Source organism: Cupressus sempervirens, chromosome 1 (genome assembly GCF_028749045.1).
Source record: "Cupressus sempervirens isolate cs-2001-9-10 chromosome 1, ASM2874904v1, whole genome shotgun sequence".
In the NCBI taxonomy this organism is placed as follows: Eukaryota; Viridiplantae; Streptophyta; class Pinopsida; order Cupressales; family Cupressaceae; genus Cupressus; species Cupressus sempervirens.
Genome location: NC_143118.1, coordinates 206,570,779 through 206,582,809, shown reverse-complemented (window position 1 = coordinate 206,582,809; position 12,031 = coordinate 206,570,779). Strand labels below are relative to the sequence as shown.

General features: G+C 29.8%; 1 pseudogene; it reads right to left on the bottom strand.

The window, feature by feature from the left end:
- Nucleotides 1-7,179: 7,179 nt before the first annotated feature.
- On the bottom strand, nt 7,180-10,809 carry LOC149576858 (linoleate 9S-lipoxygenase-like; annotated as a pseudogene).
- Nucleotides 10,810-12,031: the final 1,222 nt, after the last annotated feature.

The window sequence follows — 12,031 nt, the reverse complement described above, 5'->3', positions numbered from 1 at the left end:
TTATTTTAATTATTGTATTAGTTAATTAGTTGTTTGATGTTTCAAAGTAAACATGGCTTATTTTATTTAAATTTAAATAATATTATTGTTTTGAATTGAATTTAGCTTAATTGTTAATGATCATATTTATATTTCTAATATTAACTCCAATTTGATCAAAGACCAAATATATTTTTGGTATTTTTGTAAACGAACTTGCTTAACACTTCCCTATTTTAAAGTTAATAAAATATCATTTCTATTGTCTTAGATTTGAGAGTAAGTATATTAAATAAGTAATAATAAATGAACATTATGATTAATATATTTCTAAAATAGAAATATATTACTTAAAAACTTGTTTACTTTAAATGAATAAAGTACTCATTTACTTGTAAATTTTAAAAATAGAAATTAATCTACATATATATAAAATATTTATTCTTTTTCCTATTTGCATACAAATTAATTAAAATCTAAACTTTAAACTACATAAATATTTTTAAAATATATATCCATCAATAAATAGTTTAGAATAGAGTAAAATCTAAAAATTAGACACATATATAATCTTTTTAATTTCTATATACATGTTTTTCTAATTTATTTCTACAAACATGCAACTGATATTTCTATTATCCATTTTTTTCCATTCTAAAAAAATCTAGATGTAAATAGAATTTTTTTAGATGCATGCAATCTTTCTAATTTTTTCTACATACATATATTAACATTTCTATTTTATATTTTGTTTTTACATTATGGTTATTTCACTCAAAATATGTAGATGTAAATAGAATTCTTTTCAAAAAAATTTATTTAAATTTAAATAACATTATTGTTTTGAACCGAATTTAGCTTAATTGTTAATGATCATATTTATATTTCTAATATTAACTCCAATTTGATCAAAGACCAAATATATTTTTGGTATTTTTGTAAACGAACTTGCTTAACACTTCCCTATTTCAAAGTTAATAAAATATCATTTCTATTGTCTTAGATTTGAGAGTAAGTATATTAAATAAGTAATAATAAATGAACATTATGATTAATATATTTCTAAAATAAAAATATATTACTTAAAAACTTTTTTACTTTAAATGAATAAAGTACTCATTTACTTGTAAATTTTAAAAATAGAAATTAATCTACATATATATAAAATATTTATTCTTTTTCCTATTTGCATACAAATTAATTAAAATCTAAACTTTAAACTACATAAATATTTTTAAAATATATATCCATCAATAATTATTTTAGAATAAAGTAAAATCTAAGAATTAGACACATATAGAATCTTTTTAATTTCTAGATACACGTTTTTCTAATTTATTTCTACAAACATGCAACTGATATTTCTATTATCCAATTTTTTTCCATTCTAAAAAAATCTAGATGTAAATAGAATTTTTTTAGATGGATGCAATCCTTCTAATTTTTTCTACATACATATATTAACATTTCTATTTTATATTTTGTTTTTTCATTAAAAATAGAAATTAATCTACATATATATAAAATATTTATTCTTTTTCCTATTTGCATACAAATTAATTAAAATCTAAAATTTAAACTACATAAATATTTTTAAAATATATATCCATCAATAATTAGTTTAGAATAAAGTAAAATCTAAAAATTAGACGCATATAGAATCTTTTAAATTTCTAGATACATGTTTTTCTAATTTATTTCTACAAACATGCAACTGATATTTCTATTATCCATTTTTTTCCATTCTAAAAAAATCTAGATGTAAATAGAATTTTTTTAGATGCATGCAATCTTTCTAATTTTTTCTACATACATATATTAACATTTCTATTTTATATTTTGTTTTTACATTATGGTTATTTCAATCAAAATATGTAGATGTAAATAGAATTCTTTTCAATAAATCTAGATGTATATAGAATTCTTTTAATTTTCTACATACATAAAATCTTTCTAATTTTTTTCTACATACATAAAAGAATAATTTCTATTTTCTATTTAAAAAAAAGAGCTATCATAAAGATTGATAAAAAAATTGATTGCATATGCATTCTTTAGTTTGTGCACTAAATGCACAAAATAAATTGTATAGATTAAAACTTTCCGTGCTGGGCACGGGAATATACAATAGAAATATCAGTTACCAAGAATAGTCGGCCACAAGCAATCAAATCTTAAACTCTGCAAAATTTCTTGCAAGCAATCTTTGTTCTGTCTTCGGCTGAAAAGGAAAAAAAGAATTTCAGATCTGAGATTGTTTAGATTGCCCTATTCGATTCAAAAAGCCATGGAAGTCACCGCAATTACATCTCCAAGAGGCCTAATGTGCCTTGATTCAGTACCCACATGCTTATCTCCACGAAAAACTCTGCACAGGTCCTCCAGTGGCCTCAATTTCGGTCATATGAACAGAATTCTAAATCTAAATGAAATTAATTAAAATTGAAATATAAGTCAAAGTAGAATATTATAACTAATTTTGAATTTCAATTTACTTCTACATCTAAATCTAAATGAAAATGTAAATAAAAAATAGAAATCTCACCTGCAAAAATGTTACTCCAAAACTTCAATTTACTCCTATTCAAAAACTCCAATATAATCCTACAATAACCTCCACCTCTTTCTTCCCGCAAAAACATAAAATGAAAATGAAATGAGGAGCCTTGGTTTTATAACTTGCTTAACACTTCCCTATTTTAAAGTTAATAAAATATCATTTCTATTGTCTTAGATTTGAGAGTAAGTATATTAAATAAGTAATAATAAATGAACATTATGATTAATATATTTCTAAAATAGAAATATATTACTTAAAAACTTGTTTACTTTAAATGAATAAAGTACTCATTTACTTGTAAATTTTAAAAATAGAAATTAATCTACATATATATATAATATTTATTCTTTTTCCTATTTGCATACAAATTAATTAAAATCTAAACTTTAAACTACATAAATATTTTTAAAATATATATCCATCAATAAATAGTTTAGAATAAAGTAAAATCTAAAAATTAGACACATATAGAATCTTTTTAATTTCTATATACATGTTTTTCTAATTTATTTCTACAAACATGCAACTTATATTTCTATTATCCATTTTTTTCCATTCTAAAAAAATCTAGATGTAAATAGAATTTTTTTAGATGCATGCAATCTTTCTAATTTTTTCTACATACATATATTAACATTTCTATTTTATATTTTGTTTTTACATTATGGTTATTTCAATGAAAATATGTAGATGTAAATAGAATTCTTTTCAAAAAAAATTATTTAAATTTAAATAACATTATTGTTTTGAACCGAATTTAGCTTTATTGTTAATGATCATATTTATATTTCTAATATTAACTCCAATTTGATCAAAGACCAAATATATTTTTGGTATTTTTGTAAACGAACTTGCTTAACACTTCCCTATTTCAAAGTTAATAAAATATCATTTCTATTGTCTTAGATTTGAGAGTAAGTATATTAAATAAGTAATAATAAATGAACATTATGATTAATATATTTCTAAAATAAAAATATATTACTTAAAATCTTGTTTACTTTAAATGAATAAAGTACTCATTTACTTGTAAATTTAAAAAATAGAAATTAATCTACATATATATAAAATATTTATTCATTTTCCTATTTGCATACAAATTAATTAAAATGTAAACTTTAAACTACATAAATATTTTTAAAATATATATCCATCAATAATTAGTTTAGAATAAAGTAAAATCTAAAACTTAGACACATATAGAATCTTTTTAATTTCTAGATACACGTTTTTCTAATTTATTTCTACAAACATGCAACTGATATTTCTATTATCCAATTTTTTTCCATTCTAAAAAAATCTAGATGTAAATAGAATTTTTTAGATGCATGCAATCCTTCTAATTTTTCCTACATACATATATTAACATTTCTATTTTATATTTTTTTTTTACATTAAAAATAGAAATTAATCTACATATATATAAAATATTTATTCTTTTTCCTATTTGCATACAAATTAATTAAAATCTAAACTTTAAATTATATAAATATTTTTAAAATATATATCCATCAATAATTAGTTTAGAATAAAGTAAAATCTAAAAATTAGACACATATAGAATCTTTTTAATTTCTAGATACATGTTTTTCTAATTTATTTCTACAAACATGCAACTGATATTTCTATTATCCATTTTTTTCCATTCTAAAAAAATCTAGATGTAAATAGAATTTTTTTAGATGCATGCAATCTTTCTAATTTTTTCTACATACATATATTAACATTTCTATTTTATATTTTGTTTTTACATTATGGTTATTTCAATCAAAATATCTAGATGTAAATAGAATTCTTTTCAATAAATCTAGATGTATATAGAATTCTTTTAATTTTCTACATACATAAAATCTTTCTAATTTTTTTCTACATACATAAAAGAATAATTTCTTTTTTCTATTTAAAAAAAAAAGCTATCATAAAGATTGATAAAAAAATTGATTGCATATGCATTCTTTAGTTTGTGCACTAAATGCACAAAATAAATTGTATAGATTAAAACTTTCCATGCTGGGCACGGGAATATACAATAGAAATATCAGTTACCAAGAATAGTCGGCCACAAGCAATCAAATCTTAAACTCTGCAAAATTTCTTGCAAGCAATCTTTGTTCTGTCTTCAGCTGAAAAGGAAAAAAAGAATTTCAGATCTGAGATTGTTTAGATTGCCCTATTCGAGTCAAAAAGCCATGGAAGTCACCGCAATTACATCTCCAAGAGGCCTAATGTGCCTTGATTCAGTACCCACATGCTTATCTCCACGAAAAACTTTGCACAGGTCCTCCAGTGGCCTCAATTTCGGTCATATGAACAGAATTCTAAATCTAAATGAAATTAATTAAAATTGAAATATAAGTCAAAGTAGAATATTATAACTAATTTTGAATTTCAATTTACTTCTACATCTAAATCTAAATGAAAATGTAAATAAAAAATAGAAATCTCACCTGCAAAAATGTTACTCCAAAACTTCAATTTACTCATATTCAAAAACTCCAATCTAATCCTACAATAACCTCCACCTCTTTCTTCCTGCAAAAACATAAAATGAAAATGAAATGAGGAGCCTTGGTTTTATAACTTCTGAGAGGCTCCTCATATCCCCCAACAGACGTCTCTTCACATTCCACGAATTTGTTTCAAATTCCCCCACTCCCCGCAAAAAAAAAGCATGAATGTGCATGCAAAATTATATTTAACAAAAAAAAAACCATATTGAAATTATTTCGCCCCTATTTTTTTGGGCCCTATTTTTTCGGGTCCTACTTTTTCGGGCCCTACTTTTTCGAGCCTATTATTTCGGCCTCCATTTGGCTTCCTATTATTTTGGCCAGCTATTATTTCGGGAATTCTTTTTTCATATTTAATTTGGAAGTTTGTAACTGCTCCCAATTCTTTTTTGTTGACAGGAATCTTGGCATATTCCCGTGCTGGGCATTTGTGCTGCCATTGTATAGAACGCCTCTCGGCGTAATATCTAATGCTGCTATACATAGATAAGGACGAACAGCTATCCAAGCTACCCATAAATACTACTGCTATTTTTGGGTCAAAAATAACATTGTCCAATTAACAATAATTAACAGAACAAATATTGAATTTGTTAAGATGGCAGGATCATGCTCTGATACCACTATAATATCCCTCTTCCCAATCTTTTAAATATTTACCACTTTATTTCGTAAACAATCAATGATTTCTCTCCTTTGTGTTTGTATTCATTTATATATTTCATTGTAAGAGGGGATGTGTCTATTCAAATTAGTTTTGTTATATTTATCATTTATTTATATTTATACTTTAATATTAAAATATTATTATATATGTGAATCATATCATAAACAATTTTTTTCTCTATTAAATATTACAATTATAACGTAATATCATATTATATGATAATGATTTGTATATAATTTATTTATATTTTTATATAAGACTATTTCTTATTTCGATGTTGCATTTGATATTATGACATATTAAATTTATGATCCTATATAATATTTATATGTACAATTATCATATATTATTATTAATAGATAATATAGTATTATTATTTCATTCAATATTACTATATTGATATGAGTAACGTATTATTATTATGACAAAATATATTATTTTATATTATAATTCTTTAATTTCTCTATCATGATTAGGAGACATGACATAAGGCTTGTTATGGTCTATGAAAATGTTCTAAACAATGAAATGTATACTAAATGTCTTGATAAGAACCTTAGGATCAAAATAATGAATATGTTGCATTTTTTATCTTGTGTCAAAATATATTTTTCTTTGTTTAATTGATTCATTAAAGTTTTAAATCATCACTTTTATTAAACAACTAGAAGGTACAATTTAATGCATGTAAAATGTATGCTCAAAATTTAAAATAATATTTTATTTCTATCTCCCTTGATTCGCTGAACTTCCTTGAATCTTCTCTAAATTTTAGCATTCATTTTATACTAGCTTTTTACACCATAATATTTGAAAAATGACAGATTTTATTCCAGTTTTCAGATTTTATTCCAGTTTTCATTCTCCCCCTTCAAGAAAGATATTTTTTTGATCAATTCATACATTCACGATCCCATAAAAGGTGCCAAGTATTCCTACAAATATTCAACCATGGGAATAAATGACATATCAATAAAACACATGGATTCCATTTGTTTACAATTTAATGATTCTTCTAATAGATAGATTAAGATAAATACTTCATTCGAAAATACATGAAATAATTTCTCTTAAAGCAATTTCAGAAGCATCTAATTAAAGCATAATTGTTTTTTATGAAGGTAATATATTACATTTTCGACCTTATTTTAATATAAAATTTTCTTTGTTTAATTGATTCATAGAAGTTATAAATCTTCACTTTTATTAAACATTAAATTGAAGAGAACAACCACATTTCTTATGGGAAGAACATAAATTAATAAATCTTTATTGGTACATTGAAGAACGGCTAGAAGGTACAATTTAATGTGTGTAAAATCTCTGCTCAAAATTCAAAACAAAAGAAAACAATGGTGCTCAATTGTCATGTGTGACGGATGATAATTTTGAGTTGCAGCTGTATTGTGAATGGAAGTGCTTCGAGTGAAGGTTTGGAATTTCTTGTCTGTGCGAAGATGCCATTAAATAGATATGCTATTGGGCACGCCACGGCCTTTGAGACCACCTGATTTTGATAGATCAGTAGTGTTGGGGTATAGCAGTGTGTAAGGGACTTTTGCAGGTCCGGTCCTGTTCTTGTAAACATGACAGTTGTTATTCCTGTCAATTATAATATTCTCAATCTTTGTCATGTTCTCTGAAAATTTTGTAAATCTCTCTTGAATACGGAGATCATCTACTCTATCAATGGTGGAGCCCTGCAACTGTCCCACATACAACTCATTTTTCGCATGCTTTGACAAAATTTCCAGAACAGCCATCACAAGGGTTGCTTGCGTTGGAGCGGAGACGGTCTTGAGGAAGAATTCCTCTGGATCCTTAACAAGTTCATCATACTCAGGTGTTCCCTTTTCTGGAATCAAGCGTCTACTCATGGTAGGTAGATTGGGCATGTATCCCCCGTATGAGTACTGCCCAAAGTTGACTGCAGCATGGTGAGCAGATGCAGTCCAGATTTTAGTCGTCACTATTTGAACTGCTTCAACCAAAGAATCCATCTTGTACCATCTGCTTGGATCGTCCCTGAGTTCTCCGTGGCCGACATTTACTATCTCATCCCACCAAGCCTGCAATTCCTTGTTATTTCTAATGGAGGCATCATCCTTGTAGTAGAGGGACAGGTAGTCTGAAACCCACTGTTTCACGGCAAACCATATTTCTATACAAGGTCAACAGCATATGGGTAGTCCTTGATCACAAGCTTCAAACCATTCGGTGCCTTTGAATCACGGACTGCCATTCCCCTGCACAGTACATTGTGAAGTAACGGGTCAAATTTTCGGTATCTCTGTTAACTGGATTGGAAAAATGAAACGGATGTAAAAGGACAGTAATCAGCTTTTCAGCAACATTTCACCATATTACGAATAAATGTTATGAACCAGCATAGGTAATGCAGCAGTCAAGCTATTAAATAAGTTACCTTTTGAGCAGATCGGTCTCTAATCCTTGTTCATTGAATTTCCACTGCTTGTAGGCTTTAGATGACAATTCTATACAATATCTGCTAGGCGTGAAGCCTTGTTCAATAATACATGACGCATTTATCAAACTCTGACGGGCAGCTTGATTGATGTCCATGGTATCCACGTAATGAGGTATTAACAATTTGTATACTAGGTGCATTTTGCTTAGTTGTCTGTGGGTTGCTATAATGAAAGGCTCCGTGATACAATGTGTTGTTAACTTGCGGACAATTGGAGAGCAAAACGTGTTTATCTTTAAGAAGTTTTTAGGCAACTTATAATCTTTGATCGATTTTGCCAGAATATAGTTTAAGTGGCTGTTGGTATATTACGGTGGGAAAATGGTAATGTGCATACTGCATAGTGAAAATACAGGTCGGAAAATGGTACTTACCAATGACTGACGAGCTGATGGTAACCTGCATCATTGACTTTAGCATGCGCTTTGGCCAGCTGCCACAGCGCTCCTTCTTCTGTCCCATGTTCCCCTGGTGTGAAAACCTTTCTTACGGCCGCCTGATCATCAATTGGTGGCAAACACAACTCAATGGCCACTGGCTTCAGAATCCCTCCTTTGGTGAGGAAGTAAAGCGTGCGGCTTGCATATGTCTTGGCATCTTTCGACATCTTGTTTATACGCTCCACTTAAGGCATATAAACATCATAGTAGTCCACAATAAATAACCTTTTAGAAGCAGTGCCCTGCATTTTCCACATTAATTTTACATTAGATTTCAATAACAGTTAGATTAAGGAAGAGGGAGCTTTTGAAGAAAATAAAGACCAGATCCACCGAAAGGCCCTCAAGGTTCATTTCTATGTGCTGTGCGGCGATGGCGCTCTTATTTGGACCGTATATCCTTTCATCCAAGCTACTCGTGGGAGGAAATGTCTGTTTCAATTTTAAAGCGGCCATTGTTTATGTTATTGAAGAGACACGAGAAGAAGAGTTATAAATGTGAAGATTTTGGGGAGTTACAGAAAGTGGGTCAAGGTTACCTCTAGGCACTTGATCACCAATGGATTCAGCCTTGCAAGTGTCTGGCGTGCAAATTCCTCGTCGCTTCTCCAAGCGCACTCATCCGCTGTGGTGTGCAAAAGATTGGTTCAATTGTTGTTTAACCTTAATAGATTGTAGATCGATTAATGAAGCAATGCCAATATATTTATACTTTGGACAATTTGCGGGCGAGTGAAATTAATGAGCGGAATGTCATCCTCGATGCTGTCGAGGAGTCCCTGCACAAAATGCAGTGGGCTGCTATCCTGACGGAGAGTCCTGAGAGAATTGTGGGCAGTTTTGAGACCTCGTTTGTAGAGGTCGCTTACGTCATCAAAGGAGTCAAATCCGTGATCGAAGAGATTAGTGAGAGTGGGAACGATGAGGTCAGCAACTGCGTCTATGAGGTGAGCTCCAAAGTCAGAATAGTCAGAATAAGGAAACCTTTCGTCCGGGGGAATGAAGATCAAGCTTGTGCGAGTCTCGAATTCGGGGGCTGCAACAGATTCAATAAGAAAACATGTGTCAAGATTACAGGCTCACAGTTACATAATGACTAGTGAGTATACATGTATATAGACACATGCCTATTTGAATGCGCGGACGACCAGTTCGGCATCTCCTGGGATATGGGAGCTCCTGCGATCCACCCAGCACTTCCCTCCGCAGCTCTGCATCCTTCTCTGGCTCCCCAATCAAATCCATCTCCCTCAACTTTCTCAGCCCCGCCGGGGTTTCCTCCGGAACAAAGCTCTGATGATAAACACACATTCACATTCACCTTCATGTTAGCGCTTCTACTATTTGGTCAAATCCTGAATAATTTAAAACCTTGCAATTGCTATATATATGTGTTAGCGATAAGGAAAAATTGACCTTATTGGCGAAGAAAACACGGTCATTCGGGTTGACGAAAGAAAGGGTTATCCACGAGTTGCATTGGAAACGAACATTGCAGTCGCCAGGGACAGATATGGTGAGTGATTTCAGAAAGAACTCTTGGGCGTGCATGTTTTTTATGAAAAATGCGCCTGGGAACCGGAGTGCCAAGTTCCATTTCAACGTCCACCGCGCAGCTTGTCTCTTGTGAGATGGGTCCGTCCCATGGGCTCCACTTCAAGTGACAAGGCTGCCCCATCGTTTTGCCCAATCTCGTTTCTACACAAGATAACATGCATCGCATCGTATTAATTAAATTGGGATGAATATACCATTCTTCAAATTTAATTCATACCCTTTAATATCAACATACAAATACAAATTTATGTGTGTAAACGTCTTCTAATCGCCATTTCTTTACCATTACCATCAGTTAAGCAAACACAATTCTATGTGTATACTAATTATAATATTAGAAATGCACTTCCCATGAGAAAGCAGCTTAAAGCTTATATTATTATTATTATTATGCATAGATTATTGCCGGGGTCCACTTGGTCGGTGCTCACAAGCTGAAGAGAGATTTTGTTCCCCATCAATTCAGATGCCTCGTCAAGCAGCGTTGCAGCGTAGTCCGTCAAGTGGAGGAGAGCCACTTTCTGCAGCACCACTTCACCATTCATCTCATAGTCGGGTGAACTCATTCCATTGCTGCCCACTGTTGCAGCTGTTGTAATTGAACCCATCTTACTAATTCGCTCCTTCACTCGATTACAATCCGCTAATATATATCACTTGCTGCAGACTCAGACTCCTACGAAGAAACGAAGATATCTAGTTTTGCTTAATCGCTTATATTTCCCTATATATTATATTGATAGGTCCTACGAACAATGAAGATATTTGCAAGTATTGCTCTATAAATAGCTGGCCAAGGAGGATAACATTACGATTCCGTGGTTGGCATGTTAACGTGTTTCACAACATCCTCACACTCGTTGTTGTTGACGACAATAATTGGTGGGCTCTATAATCAACGTGGTTTTAGGGTCAAATATTGTCTTCACATTCAAATTTTTTTATCATTTCTTGTCTCTGATCTCGTTCTTTTAAAAGTGTTTATAGATCCCGCTCTCCGAAATCTTCAAAACACATTTACGTCATCAACGTGGTTTTAGTGTCTAATGTCTTCCAATGGTATGCAAGCTTTTTTTAAAAAATTATTCCCTCTCTCATTATTATTATTATTTTAAATATTCATAAAATCGTTTGACAGAATTTTCAAAATTCATTTTACTTTGGCTAGAAAGTTATCACGTGTTCAACATTAGAAATGTATGTCATAATGGTTTGGTCATTTGATGTGAAATAAAAAAATATAGTTGAATTTCTTGTAAACAAACATTGGAAAACTTTTCCAATCAATTATCTTTTCTTGATAATAACGTGACAAACCATCGGCACTAAGGTTTTAAACTAGCTATATATACCTCTATATATATTACGCCGAGAGTAATCGTTCTCGAGGCGCCTATTTTTATTTAATCCCAAAGTTATTTTAATCGAAGTTGGGATTAATGAAAATAAAAATAGGCGCCTCGAGAACGATTACTCTCGGCATAATATATATAGAGGTAGATATAGCTAGTGGCAGTCGCGGCGCAATAGGAAAAATATTTACTTTTTATTTTTTATTTTGATAAGGTTACTATAAAATTGTTAATTAATTTTTAATTAGAGTTGTATGAAGTTAGTATAAAATTATGCTTCAAAATATTTTTAAAAATTTAATATAAGGAGTTTAATATAGATTAAAAATATATTTTTTATTTTTGGGATATTGTAATGTAAAATGTTATAGTCATACATAGATATATGGTTAGGGACAAAGTTACCATTATAGTTAATGTTAACCTTAGGGATAGAATTAGGGTTAGGGTTAGCATTAGAGTTAGGGTTGGAGTTAGG